Source organism: Seriola dumerili, unplaced genomic scaffold, assembly GCF_002260705.1.
Source record: "Seriola dumerili isolate Sdu_G_001 unplaced genomic scaffold, Sdu_1.0 BDQW01000138.1, whole genome shotgun sequence".
NCBI lineage: Eukaryota > Metazoa > Chordata > Actinopteri > Carangiformes > Carangidae > Seriola > Seriola dumerili.
In genome coordinates this window covers 1,432,216-1,453,466 of record NW_019174393.1, presented here as the reverse complement: position 1 = coordinate 1,453,466, position 21,251 = coordinate 1,432,216, and positions in this window count along the sequence as shown.

Here is a 21,251-nt window from a genome sequence, read left to right as displayed (position 1 = left end):
TGAAGCCCTTATCGGTTCACCAACAGGAGAACGGAAATGATTAACATCTAATTTAACCCAATCTCCCGCTCAATAGGCCGCCATTCAAAGGGCCGCATCCATATGTATTTAAGAGGTAATCACTGGTTGGACCCCCGCTCTCATACTCCCCCCCCTTTTGTGTGGCGGGATGACACACAAACATATTTCCATCTGAAAGCCGGGCCTCGGTGGCTAGATTTCTGAAGGAGAATCGCTGGTGTTATTGTCGGGCTGTTTGTGCGGCGGCATCACTGTACTTGCTTCATGTGTGTGTGTGTGTGTGTGTGTGTGTGTGCGTGCGTATACGTCGCTTGCAAATCCCTCCCCTTTTGTGTGGCGGGATGACACACAAACATATTTCCATCTGAAAGCCGGGCCTCGGTGGCTAGATTTCTGAAGGAGAATCGCTGGTGTTATTGTCGGGCTGTTTGTGCGGCGGCATCACTGTACTTGCTTCATGTGTGTGTGTGTGTGTGTGTGTGTGTGCGTGCGTATACGTCGCTTGCAAATACATCCGTGTATGCTAATACAGGCGCTGTAATGGTGAGTGCTGCTCGTGATGTCTCTACTCAAGTTATAAATCCCTGTTGAAGACGTATAGAGCAGTACAAAAAGTTTAACCACCCGTCCGTTGGCAAAGCTGAATTTTGGAGTTTCATTCTTAATCAATAAATCTTCTATCAGTGGGAGTTCTATCAATCCATAGCCATGCTCGCTCTCCCTGTGAGGTTATAGAGTCGTTGTAATATTAACTAATCTTATATTTTTACCACTGATGAAGCAAAAAGTAGAGGGGGAAAAAAAGCAGTGTTAGCATGCTAACAAGCTAATTACTGCAAGCTTGTCATCATTTTTAGCTTGTTAGCTTGTTGCTAGTTAGCTTAGATTCTTTTGAGGTGTGTAACAAGTATAAATGAAAAGTGAGGGAATCACCAAAGTTATTAAGCTACATTTGTTTTGGACGATGAACGTTTGTGGTAAATTTCATGTAGTTGTGGAGATATTTCACTGTTGGAGCAAAGTCACCATCATTAGATCCGTGCTGCTACAAGCTAAAATAATGCATTTATTACGTGCAGATCTGCTCTCTGTGCTCCGTAACTGAGACATTTTGATCTTTGATCCCAAAGCTCCGTCCTCTTCGCAGCAGTTCGAGTGTGCACAAAGTGCAAATCGCAGCCTTTTGTGGTGTAAATTCATAACATTATCAAAGTCATACAACTTTTGTCATGACAATTTCCTCTCTTCTTTTTTATTTATTTATTTTTTTGTGTACTCCAAGACTCCATAGTGTTTGAATTCACATCTTTTCCTGTGCGTATGGGAAGTGGATAGATTTTAAAGCCAACTCTTTCATCCTTATGTCTTTTAAATCTACCAGGAGAAGACTTTCAGATTAAAAAAAGAAAAATGATTTTTTTTCTTTTCGAAGATTGCCTGGACAAAATGCAAGGATAAGTGAGAATGGAGTGTGAAGAAGAATCCAGGCCACTTTTGAATGGAGATGAGAAGGAATCTGTGTGGAGGGAAGGGCTGTGCTGTGTGTGAGGTTAACCCTGGGCGAAGCCTGGCAGAGGCACTTCTTCACTTGGTGGGGGGGTGGAGGTAGAGGTGGTGGGAGGGAGGGGAGAGGAGGGGGGGGGGGGCATGAAGATCTCTCCAGAGCTTTCTATCAACACAGATTACATGCATGTAGACGCGGTCAAAGGGAGGAGGAGGAAAAAGGCAAGTGTAAAATAAAGAAGTTGGAATCAAAAGGGTCACGTGCAATCTCAGCAATGGGGGTGATGACAGGTTTGCCTCACACCTGAGCTGTATTATGCATTCCATAATCGGCCAAACCCTGCACACACACTCACACACACACACACACACTCTCAGTGACCGGCGGCAGCAGGGTTGTGTTGGGTTTCTCTGACAAGGTGAACTTCATGCATCGCGTACATGATATATAACTCCAGAGTGGCGAACAAAAGCCGGCCAGACAGAGCGAGAAAAAGAAGGGAAGAAGAAGAGCGGCCCTCTCCCCTCTTTCTCTCTCTCCCGCCGTCTGCTGCAGGGGTTTTTGTCTTTCCCTGGCGAAGTGACAAAGGCAGCGCTAGGTAGGTGACCTTCGTCTCCGTTCCCTCTTTTATGACGGTACAAAAAAAATAAAAAACACAGGGTCAAGTTCATTCATCCACCACTTCAGCTCGCCCTTTTTTTTTTTTTTTTTTTTTCCCTTTTGGAGTGGTTAAAGCAAAAAGCAAAAAAAAAAAAAGAAGAAGAAGAAGACAGCAATTCATGTATTCTGTCACAAGATTCAGTGAAGAATAAAATTACACTAGGTCTAAAAATGGCGGGGGAAATCGGAGATGAAGAAACAGAATCCAGGATCCTTCAACAAAACGTCTCAAACCTTTTTATTTTATTTTATTTATTTATATATATTTTTTTTTTGGGGGGGGGGGGGACATTTATCAAAAAGTCAAATAAAAGAGGACGAAGCAAAGTAGAGAGAGAAGGGAGAAGACTGTCCATTAACCAAAAAGCAATTTCTGTTGGTGTGCGCCTGGCTGCTCCAAGGTTCCTGGCCGGGCTAATAGCCTTTCATTACAAGTTTCCTCCCCAGCCAATTAGAGACAGGTCCGCGGCTGTCGGGCCCACCAACACACACACACACACACACACACACACACACACACACACACACACACACACTTTGATCAGCTCTCTGTTCACTGACACACGTCTAATGACCAGGGGAGAGCAGAGAGGGCGGCCTGTGTTCACACATAGCTACACACTGCTGACAACACACACACACACAAACACACACACACACACTTATACTTACAGTGCAGCCAATTTTACATGACTAAACATCAATATTTTATTATTTTAATTCATTAAAATCAACTTAAACCTGCAGTGAAAATGGCGTGGAGATGATGATGATGTAAGATCTCATTCAAAACAAAGAAACGCACAAGATACTTACTCACTACATGTGGATATCTGCCTTCAAAGCCGTAACAGATGTTTGCAGCGTGTGTTGTTTGCATACATGTAATCACATGCTCACACACACACACTAAAGACAAACCCTGCCTCCAAAATATAAGAAAACAAGCCCTGTAATTAGCAAATTAGACTAAACTGCAGCTTTAATGAAGTGGCTTTTCTTCTGCGCTCAGAGGATTTTAATCCTGGTCAGCACAGTGCACTCACACATTCCTGCCATAGATCAAATACTTCTTTTTGTGTTTGAGGCGGGGGTGGGTGGGTGGGGTTTAGCGGTGGGTGGGGCTCAGGTGAGTTGGTCGTGTCTCAGGTGCCTCTTTAATCATTTTCACCGTTTAGCCTACAATGCCATCAGACGGGATGCCGCTTCGTCAACCAATTAGCGGCACATTGAAGGTGATTGACGTGCGTTGACGTCGTGCACTGTGGCGGATAAACCAAAAATATCTGGTTAACGTTGACTCGAGTTAAATGGAACATTATACAGTGTAATGACTCTGTTTAACTTAACTTTAATTAAGTTTAATAACACCGTTGGTCCTTGTGGTTGTTCCACATCGTCTTCCATACATTCATGACAACAGTCATAAGGTTTTGTCCATGACGTCGTAACGATAACATCTTTAAGTCAGTATGCTTTGAGTCTGATCAGCTTATCGAAACTTCACTATGGTTTTCCTGTTGTAGTACTTTGCGCCTGTATAAGTGGAATCACTTTGTACTAAGGCAGACCAGAGCATATTTTATTTTGTTTTAGTTTTGCCCCTCTGAATCCCTAGGGAGCGACACATCTGTTCTGCTGATGTGACGCAGAGTTGTAGCTCGTGTGTCCAGAACCTGCAGTAGCTGCTGTTGGTAGCTACATACACGTATTGCAGATTAAAGCGTTATTTGTTTAGACATCTGTGGAGCTGCACGTATCTCACTTGCTCTTCTTTCTGTTGCCACGATGCTGAACAAATCATAGCGAGTAGCCGAACTAAAACATCAAGAGAATAAGGTCGCCCCCAGTTTTTTTTTTTTTTTGGAGCTGTGTTATTCCCCTCATGCCCAAAATTGTGTTTTAACAGGAAGTGCATCACATTAGGTCGTTACGTCATTTAAAGGAAGCGTGTTCGCACTGTTTAATCACCTGTTAGTGGATTCACTTTACTCCTGTTTCATCATCGCTGCTCTGACCTTTTCCTGTGTTTACGGACTGAGAAACTGTATCCATCAGAAAGAAAAAAAGAAAATGAAACTGGACACACAAACTGCAATGTTGCATCGGGGCACATCTATTTTGGCCTGACACATATTTATGCGACAACAGTGCAAAAAAAAAAATAAAAAAATGTGTTGTCTGCACACAACATTAAAGCAGCTAAACTGGAGACGAATACTAACGTGTGTTATGGGACGCAGTGTTTGGACACAAATACTGAGGCGGTAATGGAGACAGAAGAAGGGGGAGAGAGTCGGGGGGGGGGTAGCATTACCTTCATGTCTGTGTACAGGAGGAGTAATGGTATTTTTAGAATGAGACAGAGGTACTTCAGCTCTATGGGTGATTTTATAAACTCTGCGTCCAACGAGACCTGAGAACGGCAGAGGCATGTGAGCCGAACACAAATCTGCAGCGAATTGGAACAGTATTAAATTACAGTGCATTACAGGATATGGTGGTTGAACTAATTCTGATGGAGAAATTGCTTCTGTTATTACACTGAAGACATTTTTGTGAGCTCTCTGTCAGGCGGTAGGTTGTGTGTGTGTGTGTGTGTAGTGAGAGTAATACGAATAAGAAAGATGAATGACGGAGAAAAAAGGGAAGAGAGGATTTTTGTGTTCGTTAAACGTCTCTCAACAAAAAGAGGAAAAGGTAATTAAAGGAGCTATTTGTGAGTTTTTGCTATCGCTACATAGCCAGCGTTAGCATCAACAGCCGTTTACTAAGTGAACATTCAGGCCTCCGTAAATTACGACGGGCTGCACCACTCAAATTAAAAGCTACTACCTGATCCATTTAGACTGACGCATGTAAGTGGAATACGGTGGCCCTGAGGTTCCCCGTGGCGTCTCTGGAAGGAATTGTCTGTACATTTTTAGTAACATCTTACTCTGCCCATTAATATTGTTATTTTCAGAGGTGGTTGACGCTCTGTGAGTTTCTGTTTACATAGTTGATGTCTTTTGATTGGACGTCACTACAGGTGTTTCTCAGCAGCTGATTTATACGTGAGTGTTTATCAGTATTAGAAAAGACACTCCTCTGGTTTAAGGTGCGACTCTAACAGGTAGTTACTAAAACTTAGGAGGGACTTTACATCCAAACCCTGGTTTCTCCTCAGAAGAGGCGTATCAGATTCCATACAGGAATCTCTTTAGGAAAACAGCAGATACTTGTTTTAAGATGAGGAACAACGGTCCCTGTTACCTGCTGTTACACAGAACAGGAAGTGCAAGTTTCCAGACAAAATGATCAGCTGTTGTGGTGGTTAGTTAGTGGGTCTAAACTTTAGGGTGTTTGTTTTTGATAGAGGACGTTTTGTGCTTTGATTTTGAAATCCTGTAAATGATTCGGAAAAACAATTGAATCTAAAGAGAGAAGGGAAACAAAGAAAGTGTGTGTGTGTGTGTGTGTGTGTGTGTGTGTGTGTGTGTGTGTGTGTTGAGGAATGTGTCAGATGTGTGTCTGTGTAAAGCCGATGTTTATGTTCGTACCCAGGTCAGCCCCACAGGTATGTTTCAACCACAACATTACCTCCCACTGACCCCCCTAATGGACAAGGTGAGCGAGCAGTCAGCGGAAGGGTGTGGCGCCCCTAAACCACACACACACACACACACACACACACACAAACTGAGGGCGACACTCCCCCAGCTTCTAAACTACAAGTCAAAATACAGACATTAATCTGAAGTTGGACACAAACCTAAAATTACCGCCTCTCAAGACTGATGGAGCGTGGCGGCGGTTTTTCTGCCCCACTGGCAGGGATGAAGGGAAAATGAAGGAATGAAGCGGTGAATGTATGGACGAAGGAAAGGGAGGGAGGATGGGGGGGGGGTGACCCAGTGAAGGAGAGAATAAAAAGTGTAATTGGAAAAAGAAAAAAAAAATCTGATTTTGAAGAATTTCATCGCTGGTAAAGGTGAAGGAGAAAATGTGGTCAAAGGAAAAAAGCTTTTTATATTTTTTATGATTGACCACATTGTGTGTTTGTTTGAATTGCCACTCATCGGTTCATAATAGAAGACACACACACACACACACACACACACACACACACACACACACACACATACACACTACAATGATTACCATACTCCATATTACTGGTGTACAGATAACTGCTTGGCTCCCATGGGCCTGCCAATCCACTGTAATCCCTCAAACACTCTGAATTTTCATTTCAAACAAAAGCTAAACCGCCACAAGACACAAGGAAGCATTCTGTTGCCTCCTCTGTTTTTTTTTTCTTTCTTTTTCTTTTTCCCAGCCTCATTTTTTATTTATTTTTTTGTCGTCGTCGTCGTCGTCGTCTCTGGGCTTCTTCCTTCCTCGCGTTCCAACCACTTGTTCCCTCCCCGTCTCTGTTTTTCCAGTATTTGTGAAATTCAATATCAGAACGATAAATGATGCCTCCGCCGCGCCGCTGAGAGTGAATCTCGGAGTGATATTGGACATACTTCAATATTTACCATCATAATAATCTCATCTCTCGCTCCAGTGCCGGTCGCCATTAAAGAAAAGGAGGTAAAACATCCTAAGGTGGTTAATTTAGGTGATCAAAGAGAAGAGGGAGGGGTGGTGGGGGCATGCTTTACATTCCTGCTCCATACAGTATGTAAAACATGACATCCAAGCCCTTTGGCTGCCCATACTTTACCTCATCTGAGAGCACATGCTAATAGGACATTATGGCACCATGCAAAAAGTGAAGCGACCTTTTTCCTAATGCATGGATGAGTGTTTTACACGTTACAGTGAATATCCTCAGTTCTATAACATATGAAGGACAAGAAAAACCATAAATATAAGTGTATTATGCCCTTATGTAACACACATGACAGCTCACATCGTCATCACATAATCGCTATCTTTGGAGTATTTATCACCTCATGTCCACCACAACCTCCTGTAACCTGCCCACCCCCCCCCCCACACACACACACACACACACACACACACACTCTCTCCAGTAGCCACCAGTCGAGGCCCGTCTCCACAGTGATAGGCAGGTGAGCCAATAAAGGTGATAACGGAAGACAAGAGCCATTACAGGGAGGTGGGGGAGATAAGCTAATTGAAATTGGATATTGCAGTCATCTGACAAAAAAAAGACGAGAAGGAAATGAGAGAGAGATGAAGATGGAGGGGGGGGGGGGTTTGATGGGGTAAATATGCAGTGTAGTCATTTTTTTTTTTTCCTCCTTAAGTAAGTAAGACTTTAAGCAGGAACCCTTGAAATGAAATCTGGGTGGTGGCGGACTGAGGCATCGCGGTGGTGTTGCAGTGTTGAAGCCTTGCTGTGTTAAGCCTCTTAGATTACAAAACACTTTGGCTGCGTGTGCACGTTTCTGCCATTTAATTATCAATCCACGTTTCCCGCTCGTGCGCAGACACGGGGGAAACGGCCATACACAAACGCAACACCACGTTCATGGTGAGCGGGAACTGGGGGGGGGGCGTTCAAGTCACTAAAACCTGGCGGGACAAAGGCCTCTGCACCTCCGAGCACGTTGTAAGCGGGCTGGGTTTCTGCAGGCGGAGGGGAGCGATGAGTCATGATTGAACTTGTATTGGTGTCTCATAAATGTGATGAATTACTATAATTACGATACGGTAGGTCACAAAGTGTCAGCTTAGATGGAAATATCCTGCGAGATCCTCTGCTGCGATTCATTAGGGGATTTGACTTCCAGCCCTTCGTTATAATACGAAGTTAAAAAAAATGAAAATCACTAAACGTCTATTCGAGGTTTCCACGGCTGTAAACAAAACCCTCATCGAAAGGTTCATGTGAGAGGAAGTAGATGCCATTTTGGCATCACGTCTGTCATCTCTAGCCCGCCCCCCCCCCTCTCCCTCCCTCGCCAGCACGACTGTCACTATGACCATTACCGGTGGCCTTTCAGCCTCTGCCCACCCTCCAAAGGCGTCCTTGTTCTCCCAGTCTCACGGCTGCCCGGCCGCAGTCCGCTGGCCCGCTGGCTACTGACCTCTGGGCTGGCTCACAGTCTGGCACCGGCGCCCTCCATTAGCCTAATTACAGCCATGAAAGCAGTGCAGACCGAGGCCGGCATTAGGGCCAATTAGGGCCGCCCAGGATGGGCCCTGACGAGGGTTGGGTTACCGACACACACACCGACACACAAAAATGTTTGTATCACTATGCATGAGAGCCTATATTCATTTCCTAACTCCTAATCCTGAATTAAACCTCCTCAGCTAAACGCTTAACTTTAACCCCTTACCTCAACTTAAGCCTCATTCTCAAACTCCAGAACGTGAACTAACACGACCGGTTCGGACCAAAACATAAACTTACCCTCGGTCTTTAAACCCAGGTTGGAGTTTAGACTGCAGGTTGCATGTCACACAGAGACCACCTTGATGTCAGTGAGTAAAGCAGGTTCATAAGTAACGAGTAAAAGACAAACACAGTGAGAGAGAGAGAGAGAGCCTTGTAAAAAGAGAGAGAGAGAGAGAGGCTTGTGTCTGTCCATTCATGCATGTGGATGTGGATGCCGAGCCGGGGAGCCAGCAGTAATTTGTGGCTGTCACAGGCAGGATAATAAGGCTTGTGTCTTCCCTTCAAATAAAAAAGAGGTGGAGATCCTCCTCTTAAAACAGCTATCCTCTCTGTCTATTGTTTCCTTGATGGCCCCTGCAGGTATGGATGGATGGATGTATGTATGGTCTGATGTATGGATGGACACAGGGATGAGCGGAAAATGTCCATCATGTCGTTAGGCCCCGGCAAATAACTATCATTACGCAAAAATGTTCCTGTTTGGCTGAGTTTGTGTTTGACGGTTCGGGGTCATTTAATTTCCTCAAAAAGGTTGTAACCTGTACGAAGCTCACGTCGGATTTTGTGAATGAGAAGACAGTTGTCACTTGGACAGTAGATCATGATGATACTGCCAGTAAAATATCAGCTTTAAACTTTAAAATACCTTTGCAGAGCATAAATCTGAAGTCTCTCTGAGGTGATTTTTTTTTTTTTAAAGCCAAACTCGTCAAAATCAACAGTTTCATGAAAATAAAATCTCAATCAGTGTCTTCTGCAGTTGATACGATGCAGTTGGTGTTGTGGCTTTGAGCAGGTGAAGCCCAGTAAGATACAAAATACTTTTCTAACCTGCTGTCTTATCACAGAGGTTTAGTGCCTGGCTGATGAGGCCAGGCACTAAACCTGATTAAAGGTCTGAAAGGCCGAGGCTTGATATCACGGGATGCAGGAACGAGTAAGTTAAATGGGCTGGTATCTGTCTGTGCGTGCATATAAAAGAATAAAATCATGCTGCACGTGGAAAATACGAATCTAAACTTCCATTGATGCATGTTACATTGATTCATCTGCATCCTGTCAACAGTTTAAAGTGAAACTTTCTACTTTTAAAGCAGCAATAACATAGTCTTCTTCTTACAAATGAAAAGTTTGATTCATAATCAATAAAACCCTCTTTCTGGATTAAAGACAGGTCAATGTTGGCAAACGCTGGGTAGAAATTTCTACGTTAAGCCGAGTTTATTTGTAGTTTATTTGTAAATCATAAATGCATAACAAGAACTTTAGTGAGTGAGTGAGTGAGTGATAGAGTTGAGTTTGTGATGTTACACCATTGGTCGGCTGAATATTGGACTTTTCCCATTGGCTGTTGCTCTTTCCAAATGATTTGACGCAAACATTTTCTGTCACATCGTCACGGGACGTTTACAGCGACTCCAACAACATTTCATTTTATTTTTCAGACCCCTTTTAGCCACCTAGGCTCCCAGCGAGACCAGGACCAGTTGCCCTCGATTCAATGCAAATAAGACGCAGTGATGTCAGTTGTTTACAGACGTTCCACAACAGTTTTCACATTAACCACCGACGGACTAGTTTCAGAAACCTGTAAGAGAAGCACTGAAAACACACTGTTCCACCACTCGACGTGCAGCACACCCTGAATTTACATCGCATTCTGACACAGCGGCATCCGCCCAACGAGTCGGTTCACTTCTGCCGCACAACCGAGTCATTCATTCATTCACCGCCGAGGGCTCCCCGTCTCCACAGTAGCTCCAGCATGTGTGGAATCTCCAGCCAGAACGGTGATTAATTGTGAAATCTGTCTGGAACAACACAAAGCCAAGTCACGGCGCTCGTCACACGCTCACACAGCAGCTTACCCAAGACTCGCTGCTGTCAACACTCTCTGATATGATCTATACAGAGGATGAACTTTCCCTGTTTGGGGCTTAACTGATAAACCACTCTCTCTCTCACACACACACACACACACACACACACACACATACACACACACACATAGGGGTATTTTTATGCTCGGCAGGCTCACTCCCTGGTGGGTGTCAAGAACAGGTGAACAGCCACCTGCCTCGTGCACTTCACACACTCATAACTATTAGTTCATTCAGGCTGTTTGTAGTGAACCACAGTCTTTCTTTTTATTTTTTTCCTGTCTGTTTTTTTTAATCAAACCTGCAGATTCTTACTGTTCCTGATTAAATAAATACTCAAAATAGATGTGGAATGATATAGAAATGTGCGTGATGAGTGACAGTTGTAAATGCAGCAGTTGATATAGTGTTTTCTGGAGTATTTAAATGCAACTTTTTAGCACATGCTGAAATTAATTTTGTGCAGAAGATTTGAGTCCGTGTAACGTCCTGTGCAACAGTTGTGTTTTAGAGTATCTACATTGTTCAGCTTTTAAAGGTCTCGCGTTGACTGCAAAGAAAATGACGAGAGACGCATTGGAGAACAAAGAGGATTATGGGTAAAACTGAACTTCAGATGGAAGGTTGAGACTTTGGATTTCCCAGCTGTGTTCCTATAGTTAATCAGCAATGTGAGTGTTTGGTATCTGATTTTTTTAGATGATTTTTTGGGGTATTTTTATGCTTTTATTTGACAGGAAATACAGGATCATTACGCCCGTATGTTTAATGCGTCCAGCCACTCAGCCGTCGAGTCGCCCTGCACAGTTTTTTTTATCCTTGTCAGGATTGAAAAGTTTTTTAAACGGCAGGTAAAAGCCTGAAACTTGAATGAGGTCTAATACTGACTGATTCAAGGCATCAAAACCTGGACACAAGCCCCGGGATTCACTGCCACTATATTGCAGGCAAGCATTTAACATCAGATTTTTATCCAAAGGTCAATATCCGCAAACTGAACCCAGGTCCAAACGCGTGCAAACACACAAACACGACGTGTGATTGCTTCTGCCTGCAGGAGCTGCAGGTAATTCATGGAGGAGATTGGTGACGGTGTTGCTGTGAGATGTGCACCGTCGTGTGGAGAGAGTGTATACATGGGAACTGATGGTGGGGGGGCGGAGGGGGTGGTGGTGGTGGTTGTGGTGTGGGTCATCTGCAGACGCCCCAACCTCACCTTATCTGCAGCGAGGTGGGCTGTGTTCACAGAGATTAAACACATTTTGAAGCAACGCTAACTGCCGGGGCCTAAAGAAACCGAGGCAGAGGGAGAAGCCAGTGTAGCTGCAGCCAGTGTTGTTGTTAGCTGAGGAGAAAATCCTTGTTCCCAACACTGATAAGGACATAAAGTGTTTCTGTCCCCAAGGGGGTGGGAGGCAGATTCAGCCTCTGTAGATCTACTGTAATGAATATCAATGGCAGGGAATGGGGCTGCTCCCGTCCCTTTGGGCCTCTAGTTGCTTCTCCCCTCTCTTCTGCTGTCAGAATTGCGACAGGGACACTATGCATGAAAATGCGAGGCTTAATATATGGTAATGCTATGTAAACACGGGCTGATCTGAGAGGGAGGTTTGGAGGGAGAATAGATCGACGGTCGTCTGCGCTCAAAGCCGAGTCGGGGAGTGTATCTCGGAGCCCAACAGTAGCCTCTGAGCACATTTATCTGGAAATGAATATGATACACTGAACAGGAAGAAGGGAGGGAAGGGCGCTGGGGTGAGAGAGGAGGAGGAGGAGGAGGAGGAGGTGGGGAGGGGAGGGGGTGGATGTGGTTAATGCAAACTCAGCACCGACTCACAGCACCACCACCACCACCCTTCCTTTGGTTCTGACTTCCTCACTTCTTCTTCAGCGAGACGTTCCTCTCCTCCTCCTCCTCTTCCTCCTCTTCTTTACCTGAGTAGAACGGGGTTTATTCAAATTGGCATCCTCTGGGCCGAGAGGTTACCTGAGCCCCTGTGAAAAGGAGGAAAAAAACATGGTGGCCACTGTGGCAGGCATGTCTGCCACACACACACCGTCCAGGGGTTCGGTTACTGCTCTAAGCAGCCTGTCTGGTAAGCGCCATGGGAGGTGGGGGGGTCGGGGGGGGGGAGTCAGAGTTGGAAGTATTGTCTATAAAGTGGTGTGGGTTTCCCAACTTGAGTAGGAGAGGCCGAGACGAGCCAACCTCATCGTCTGCCGCCATTCATCACGGTAAAAATAACCTCGGCGGTTATCGTTTCATTCAGCGGGTCATTCCTCAGCTCCGTTTTGATTTTACACAAAAACAGTGAGCGACACGCACAGAACAAGAGGAGGACAGTGACAGAGGGGGAAGCAGAAACAAGAGTGAGGAGAGTGTGTGTGTCTGTGTGTGTGTGTGTCTGTGTGTGTGTGCGTGTGTGTGTGTGTGTGTGTTAGCGAGATGCCATAGCCCGAGGCAGCGAGGTGGGATTTGTAAGCCCTTTGTAAGTAACAGGCACCACTCTTAGCAGGCTGAAGGTATGTTTTTGTGTGAGTAATCCGTGATGGATGTTTTAATTGAAAGCACAAGGCTTTTAGGGCTGTTTTCAGAGACCACAGCCAACATCTGACACCTCCACTCAGACCAGACCCCCCCACCACCCCAAAAAACCCTCAAACCCTACAACCTCCCCCCCCACACCCACCCACCCAACTCTGTACAGTCAGACAGTTGCAGGTCACGCTCCTGGTTCACTGGTTACACAGACAATCACTCCAAATGACTCCTGACACATCTGTAACTGAGTGGCCTCAGAAATGCACCTTCACCAAGTTTAACCAGCAACAGTTACGTTTTATGCAAATATTAAATATTAATGAAATTGAAATGAATTTTAAAATTGAGTGAAATAAATAGTAAAAAAAATGTAAAATAAATAAAAAATTAAGTGAAATAAATAGTGAAAAAAAGTAATATAAAAAATAAATAAATTAAAATAAATTGTGAAAAAAAAGTTAAATAAAATCAATTTAAAGATTTAAAAAACAAAAAAAATGAATAAAAAATATAATAAATAAAACATGAAAATCAACAAAAAGAATAAATAGAAAAAATAATACAATAATTGTAAATGAGTAATTTAGAGTTTTTTCAGAAGCTTTTCTTCTTAACCCATACACTGCAAAACCTTGTAACCATCAAAAATCCTCAGGAAGTGAGTCACAGCGGCCTGGTTGTAGGTGACAGTGCGTTCTTGGCATTTTCCGAATCGTTAGAAAGAATTTTTTGAGCCTAAGGGATTAAAAAAAAACAACAACAAAAAAACCCATGGAGAAACACGTCATTGTTCGACTAATTTAAAGCATGAACACAAACACGGCTACAGATACAAGGTTTCACCCACTGCAGATGAAGAATACATCACAAATCAGAGACGCAGAAAATATAAATTATATATAAAATGCCTGTTATGTTATAAAATATATCGTATGTCGTAGTGTTTCTACGGATGGTTTAAACTCTCACTGCTTCACAAAGATATTTATAAAAGTTCATATTGCTTCTGTGCCATGAAAACCTCGTATCTCCTGGTTGTAAACTATTAATGAACCAATAAAAAAAACCTTGGTGACGAAGCAGTTCTGAGATAATTCAGAGTTTTTAATGAAATTCTGAAACTTTACTTAAAACTTGAGGGTTGACAAATTCTGACGGAGATGATTTACATATTAAAACAAAAAGAACAGTTAATCTGGTTGTGTGTGTGTGTGTGTGTGTGTGTGTGTGTGTGTGTGTGTGTGTGTGNGTGTGTGTGTGTGTGTGTGTGTGTGTGTGTGTGTGTGTGTGTGTGTGTGTGTGTGTGTGTTTAGGTGAGTTTCTGTCTTGCCCTGTAATTAGGCAACGATCATGTGACCTTACCTGTGCGGTTGCGCTGACGCAGAGTAGAAGAGTTGAGCTGCGAGGCCACGGGGCGGATGAATAATTCCTACAGTAGCCCGGGTGGAGCCGAGGCCTGAGGGGGGGGGGGGCATAAATTTACAACATGATGAGCCAGGTTCAGAAGGGATTGACCCTGCTTGACCTGAAGAGGTGAGTCCTGAGGCTTGTCTGGACTACCTACAACCCCCCCGTCACCACCTCCACCTCCTCCTCAGACCTCACCTGCTTGACTGTACCTCACCTAGAGGTTCTGCATCCCGCTCCTGCACACGGAGATCCTCAAAAACAAACACACACACACACACACACACGTTTTAGAGAGAGTGCTCTTGACAGTGAGTAAATGGGAACAAGCTGTGGGAGGGGGAGGAGAGGCGATGGGAGGGGGTGAGGAGGAGTGTGTGTGTGTGTGTGTGTGTGTGTGTGTGTGTGGGGGGGGGGGGGGGAAACTTCACAGGGATTTCTTCTTTCTCTCTCCTGTCACTAGCCGCCAATTTACCCCCCAACGCATTTGGAATCAAAACTTAATTAAAATTTTGAATAAATAAAAACAACGAAAAAAAAAAAAAAAGAGCGAAGTTATTGAATTCTGAACCCTTTGATAGATTTATCCCCCCAACCCCAGAATAATGCAAAATAAGATTTAATAACACCTTTCATATGGAGAGTACAAAGCCGGCTATTTGCATTAAAGTGTAAATCGGCGTCAGGGAAAGGCAGTGTGCCTCTAAGCTTATTGATGTTCAGTTCTGAGCAGCCAGGCGGCATTGTTTCATGCCGCAGCTTGACGGATGTCAAGGTGATTATAGTTTAGATCACCCGTAAGAAGACAACGTTTTGAAATGGTAAAATACAGACAGGCAGCACAAAAGCCTTCAAATGTTTGTTTTACTGGGAGGGGAAGAATGGAGAGAGTGAAAAACTCCCACTGAGTTTCAGTGTTCGCTCATAATTCACACAGAGGATGGATAACTCCAGCGCTGTTCAAACAATCTGACAATTTGTTGAATCCTTCTGACGGGCACAAAGTCCCTCCGCGAAAAGCCATTACTAAATGGCATGACGATGAGCGGGAAAGGTACAAGGCGTTGTTGCATTAGTCCTATCTCCCCCCCCTCCCCCTTCACCTCCCCCTTCACCTCTGTTTGAAAGTGAGCCACGAGGCACGAGGAGGAAGGAGCCGGGAAAAGTTTCTTGTCGGTTTTCATGCTTTGCCGGTGGGCGAGGTAAAAACAGAGAGATCCTCTCACTTCAAAACACCTGACAAACACTTTCTCATGTTTGTGTTGTGTTTTTTCTTTTTCCTGCTGATTCATTCATTTATCAGACACACAGAGACAAACAGAAAGAAAGGCGACGTGGCTTGATGATGCTATCTCACCACAGGTGGAGAGGCGGGGAGGCCGAACGAGCCCGGCAACTGAAATTATTATAAAAACATAGAATTGATGTTTAAATTCCCTCCAGCCTCTGTCGCCTTTGGTCTCTATGGTTTCATCTCGCTCAGGTACAAACTCCCCAGGTGTAAAAACACAAACATACCACCTCAAAACCGCGTCATGTGGATCCTTTATAGGAAAAATAAATTCATAAAAAGTGCAGTAATTTGAAATGAATCAAACTACCTGCCACTGACCCGAGGATTCACCTGGATCTCATTTATACTTCATCCTCTTGAAATTCTGACTGAAAACCAGAGTTAAAACATCCTTTTCTAACTTTTCTTATGTTACGTAGTGAATTAAATCACCATCTGTGTATTTGTTTGTACATTTTGAAGAGCGAAATATCGTTTAAATGCCAGTAAAAAACAAGACGGTGGGAAATTCTGAATCCCCCAGGAACTAAAAGTGGTTAAAATCTAAAATCTAAAGACTAAAAAAAGTTGGTGTCAACTTAAAAAATAGCCACCATATGTTATATATTTTTTTTACATTTGTAAAATGCAACTCCTCCATGTTGCTTTAACCCTTAAATTCCCAGAAGAAATGCCCAGCACATGACCTCAGGAGCAGCTCGGGCCCTGCCTTCACCCAGCAGCCTCCTGCAGCAGAGAGAGCTGCTGCCTCCGGGCTGGAGGTGTGCCGTGCCGTGCCGTGCCGTTCTGTGCTGGGAGACTGCAGGCTAATGGCTGCCCCTCCCCCCTGTCTAATTACTCCTTATCTGACTGCCCCGCCTCGGCAGGTGTGTGTGTGTGTGTGTGTGTTGAAGTGTACATGCATGTGTGTGGCCGTGCATGTTGTGTATCTGTGTTGGAATTTTTACTGAAAGTTTTACACTTTGCGCAGTTTGAATGTTTGAGTTTCTCCATTCAGTGACCAGTTTATTAGGTACACCTACTGCAGCTGAAACTAATGCAGCTAATACAACATCCCTGCATTAAATCCTACAGTAAAGTTCAATTTTGTTGAAACTACTCTTAAACTTTCTGACTGTTTTGGAAGCTGATGAATTCTGTTCCTTATGTTGAGTTTTAGAACAAGGCAGACAGCTGAGTTTTACAAAAAGCGAATGTACTGACCTCAGTGAAACTGTTTGTGACTGTTTGTGACTTGAACACAACTTTTTTCTGCTATTCTGACGGTAGAGTCAAGTAAAACATTCGTTGATGCTGCCTGGTTGGTTCCTCTTGTATTCCTGTAAGTGATGGATGTTACAGACTCTTATTCTGAAACATTTCTGGGATGAGTTTAATGTCTTTTAAAAATGTCATGCACAGGTTTCGTGTTTGAACATTTCTTCCCATTCGGTGCAACTTTTTCTTTTCTTTTTTGTGAGATTGAAAACTGAATCTTCTTCAGGATAAATGCACTATTTTGCCCCATTAAACATTAATGTAAAGGTTTCTTTACATGTTCTTTAGGACGTGAACGTGCATTGACCTGCTGCTACAGCAGCTGCAGTTACACTTATACTGTAGACACACAATACGCTGCTACTCACTGTCGCAGTATACACTATAAAAAGTCAACGTTTGTGTAACATTGCTGCAAATGTCTTCTCTCATCTAATTAGCAAAGTTTCTGCCGCTATTATTTTTCTATTTAAGCTTGACTTTAGAGGTTAATATGTCGTTTAATTTAATTTTCTAAAGGTCAAAGTTCAATTTTTGACTGTGAAACACACAAAAAAAAGAAATTCACTTGTTCACCAATGAGAGCAAATCTCCTCCAACATCAGGCCGACGTGCGACATGAAGCTCACACATCTGCCTCATTAGTGATGAGTGCAACCTGTAGATTTACACCACCTGTAGTGTGTGTGTGTGTGTGTGTGTGTGTGTGTGTGTGTGTGTGTGATACTGCAGATGACCTGGTAGATTTACAGTGCTGTCATTAAGGCATGTGAGACATGAAGCACCAACCACGCAGGGCTGGTTGCTGTGGTTACCGTGCAGCCTCAGGTGAGGGACCGTTGTGTGTGTGTGTGTGTGTGTGTGTGTGTGTGTGTGTATGTATATATGTGGGCATTAATTCTTTATTAATGAGGATGTTGAACTATGTGACCATTCAGGCCTCATATACCGAGACTAGCTTCACTGTTGCACACAGTTATCACACACACACACACACACACACACGGATACACACAGCACATGCATGTACATTGATGTCCCCTCCATTTTTTTATGGATTATCATTTCTCTGCAGGAGAGGGGGAGAAAAAAGGCGCCAAAATGATCGAGTTTCACTTCAGAGATTTTCATATTTTTCCTGCTTCCTTCCTCTTTTTTTTATTTCCCCTGGAATATAAAATGTTTAAGGGCACTGAGGAGAGATGGAAGAAAGTGAAGCTAAAAGGTGGGACTGAGAGAGGAAGGGATGGAAAGTGTGGGTAAATGCAGGCGAATAGGTAAAGGGGAGGGAGGAAGGTGAGAGGGAGGAAGAGGAGGGGGAGGGGGGGAGGTCAGGTTAGGGGTCACGTGTGCGAAAGAGATAAGACCTCCTCATTCCATTTTGACTGACAGGCCGGGGGAGGGCTCAGCAAAGCCCCCCGAGACACACACACACACACACACACACACACATGCACACCGTTTTCCATCACTCTCCCCAGTCGCTATCACACTTTCTCTAGGCCATCACTCTCTCTGTCTCTCCCCTCCGCCTCTATCGTCCCCTCCATCATCCCCTTCTCCCTCCATCACCTGCTTCCAAATTCGCTTTTCTACTTCTATCAAGTATTTTCTTCTTCACCTTTGACTCTGGTTTCCTGTTCCTCTGTCGCATCTCCTCGCGTCTGTATACTTATATACGGGATCCGTGCTCTTGTCTTCTTTGCACAAGGAACTCGCTTTGGTGTCCGGTGAGTTCCAGAGATGGCGTCCGCCTGGTTCTTCCTCATTGAGATAATTGTCGCTCTTGACGGGGACACACTCTGGAAACATGGCGACATCCCGAGAAACAAATAAAGTCCAGCAAGGTTCAAAACATGTTCAGATTATCGAAACCAGTTTGTTTGGAGTTTTATTCAGGAAACTTTGTGTGTGTGTGTGTGTGTGTTTGTGTACACCTACGGTAAGCAGGGTGGGTCAAAGTTGGACCAGGAAGTCACAAAGCGCTTTCTCTCCCAAAGAAGTTTGACTGACCTGAGGGTTTGTTTAAAGCTCCTGTTTTCTATATGATAATATACAGTTTTTCCGAATGTGACTATAATCTGAAATCGATATGAGTCATGCAAACGGCACGTTCAGTTTTCTTCCGTCTCTTTGCGTCACACACAAACCAACCAGACAACAGTGTGCGAGGCTGGAGGTCGAGCTTCACGCCCCAAAAAGTAAAGCCCACATTTCTGGACGGGAGGAGAAATGCACCTAATGATCTTAAAGACGTTGATATCAACAGGTTTTTTGAACATGTGCAAATATCACCACTCCAGCCTTTTAATCAGAGTTAATCGGAGTTAATTGGAGTTAATTGGATTCTGCACGGTTGCATGGAAACAGGAATATTATTAGTGGAATATTTCATTCATTTTGGTTTGTTTATTGTAAACGTATACATCACCTGTTCACCGCACTTTCCTCATTGGCTCGTTCCAACGCTCGGAGCATTCAAGCTTCATCATGATTTACATTAAGAGTCAAATATTCAACTCAAAATGCATGTGTTTTTATTTGCCTACGCGTTTATATAAATGGAGAGATGCATCACTTTAGACACATTCGCTCTAAATTTCGCCCGACACAGTGAAATAAAACACACACAGACACACGTTTTTACACAAATGAACCTTACATCCTTCAGCGGTCGTCCTCTCTGTGGAAGACAAAGCAGAGCAGATAGAGCGCAGGAGCTTTTATTCTTCTTTTTTAAGTAGCACAAAGTAGTTCCACTTATCTACTGCAATTACCAGTTTCACTATTTCATTACAGAGTAATAGGTACGTAGTCATTCTAAAACTATAACTACTTAATAGATCTTTTGTACTTGGATATTATTAAAGTGTGCTCCATTAGCAACAGCCTGTAATTTAAAGAATTGATTGTGTACGTTTTTGGTGATTGAAGTGGTTGATGAGGGAATGATGTGTGTGTATGTGTGTGTGTGTTTGTGTGTGTATTGTTGATTAGATTTGACTGAGCTTGTGAATCTGATTGTACAGACGACAATTAAAGTAGTTTTAATGTATTTTCGCCGTCGATCTTTTCATAATCATCCAATCTTTCATTGAGCCAAGAAGCTTTTCGTGTCTCCAACAAAGGCGTCGCTACATGTGGGGTTTGTTACTTACAGGAACTTGACCCCATAACCCTGAATAAGTCTCTCACGCCCTCAAGGTGTCTTTTTACTGCCAAAGCAAGTGCAAAGAAAGAAAATGCGAAAAGGCAAATGCAAATAAAAAAAGATGCAAACAAAAGCGTTGAGCATTGTTCCAACAAGCATTATCTTCATTTTTTAGCACCAAACAATGCGTGACAATGCGCGGCGACAACAGGAGCCTTTATGGGAAGTGGCAGAATGGAGTTGAGGCTGTTGTGAGAAGTGGCAGAGGAGACGAGACAAAGTGGGATGAGAAGGACGATCTTCATTGTGGCGCCTTTTCTCATCCTGCCATGAAAGACACCGGCGGAGGACTCCTCAGGGCCGCTGCCAGCTGCAGAACAATCGCGCCCGTACGCCACAAGCCACGCCGCCCATCCAAACACATTAAGGGGGAGCATTGTCGGAGCCGTAGCTCTTCATATTCATCCTCGCCCGCTCTGAATGGCTGCTCGGCGCTCAAGATGCAATCACAACATCTCCCCGGTATCGGAAACATCTTACATTTACATAACCCTCGCATTCACACGCCCGCATGTGTGTTTTTCTTCTGACTTCAGGCGTCATTTAATTTTTTTTCCTTCCTAAAAGGATCATTTAAAATAGACCTTAATCAGGGAAGATTAGATGCCATTTCAGATGTTATTGATGAAACTGGCATTTAGAGGTTTTTTCTTGGCTCAATCACACCAATAAGACACATGCTGAATAAAGGGAGAGTATAATCTATGCATCGCTGGTTCCACAGGATTATGGCTGAAAAAAAAAAAAAAGAGAGAGAGAGAGGGAAGAGTGGAGGGGTTGGAAAGCAATGGTGAGTAAGGGGGAGTGACGGAGAGAGAGAGAGAGAGAGAGAGAAAGCGATGGAGGTCAGGTTCTTCTCTCGGTATAAAAACACCAGACGCAGCAGAGGAGGGGATTGGATTCACTTTTTAAAATGTCACCCAACATCTGTTTCATATTTATGATGGTGGCGCTGCCTCTCCGATGCCCCCTTCAACACTCTGGCGATTCTATCTCTGCCTCGGATTACCCCCACTACCCACCAATGCATAATTTATAAGGCTAATCTTTCAACGAAAGACTGCAGACAGAGGGAGAGAGAGGAGAGAGGGAGTGAGAGAAAGAGAGAGAGAGAGAG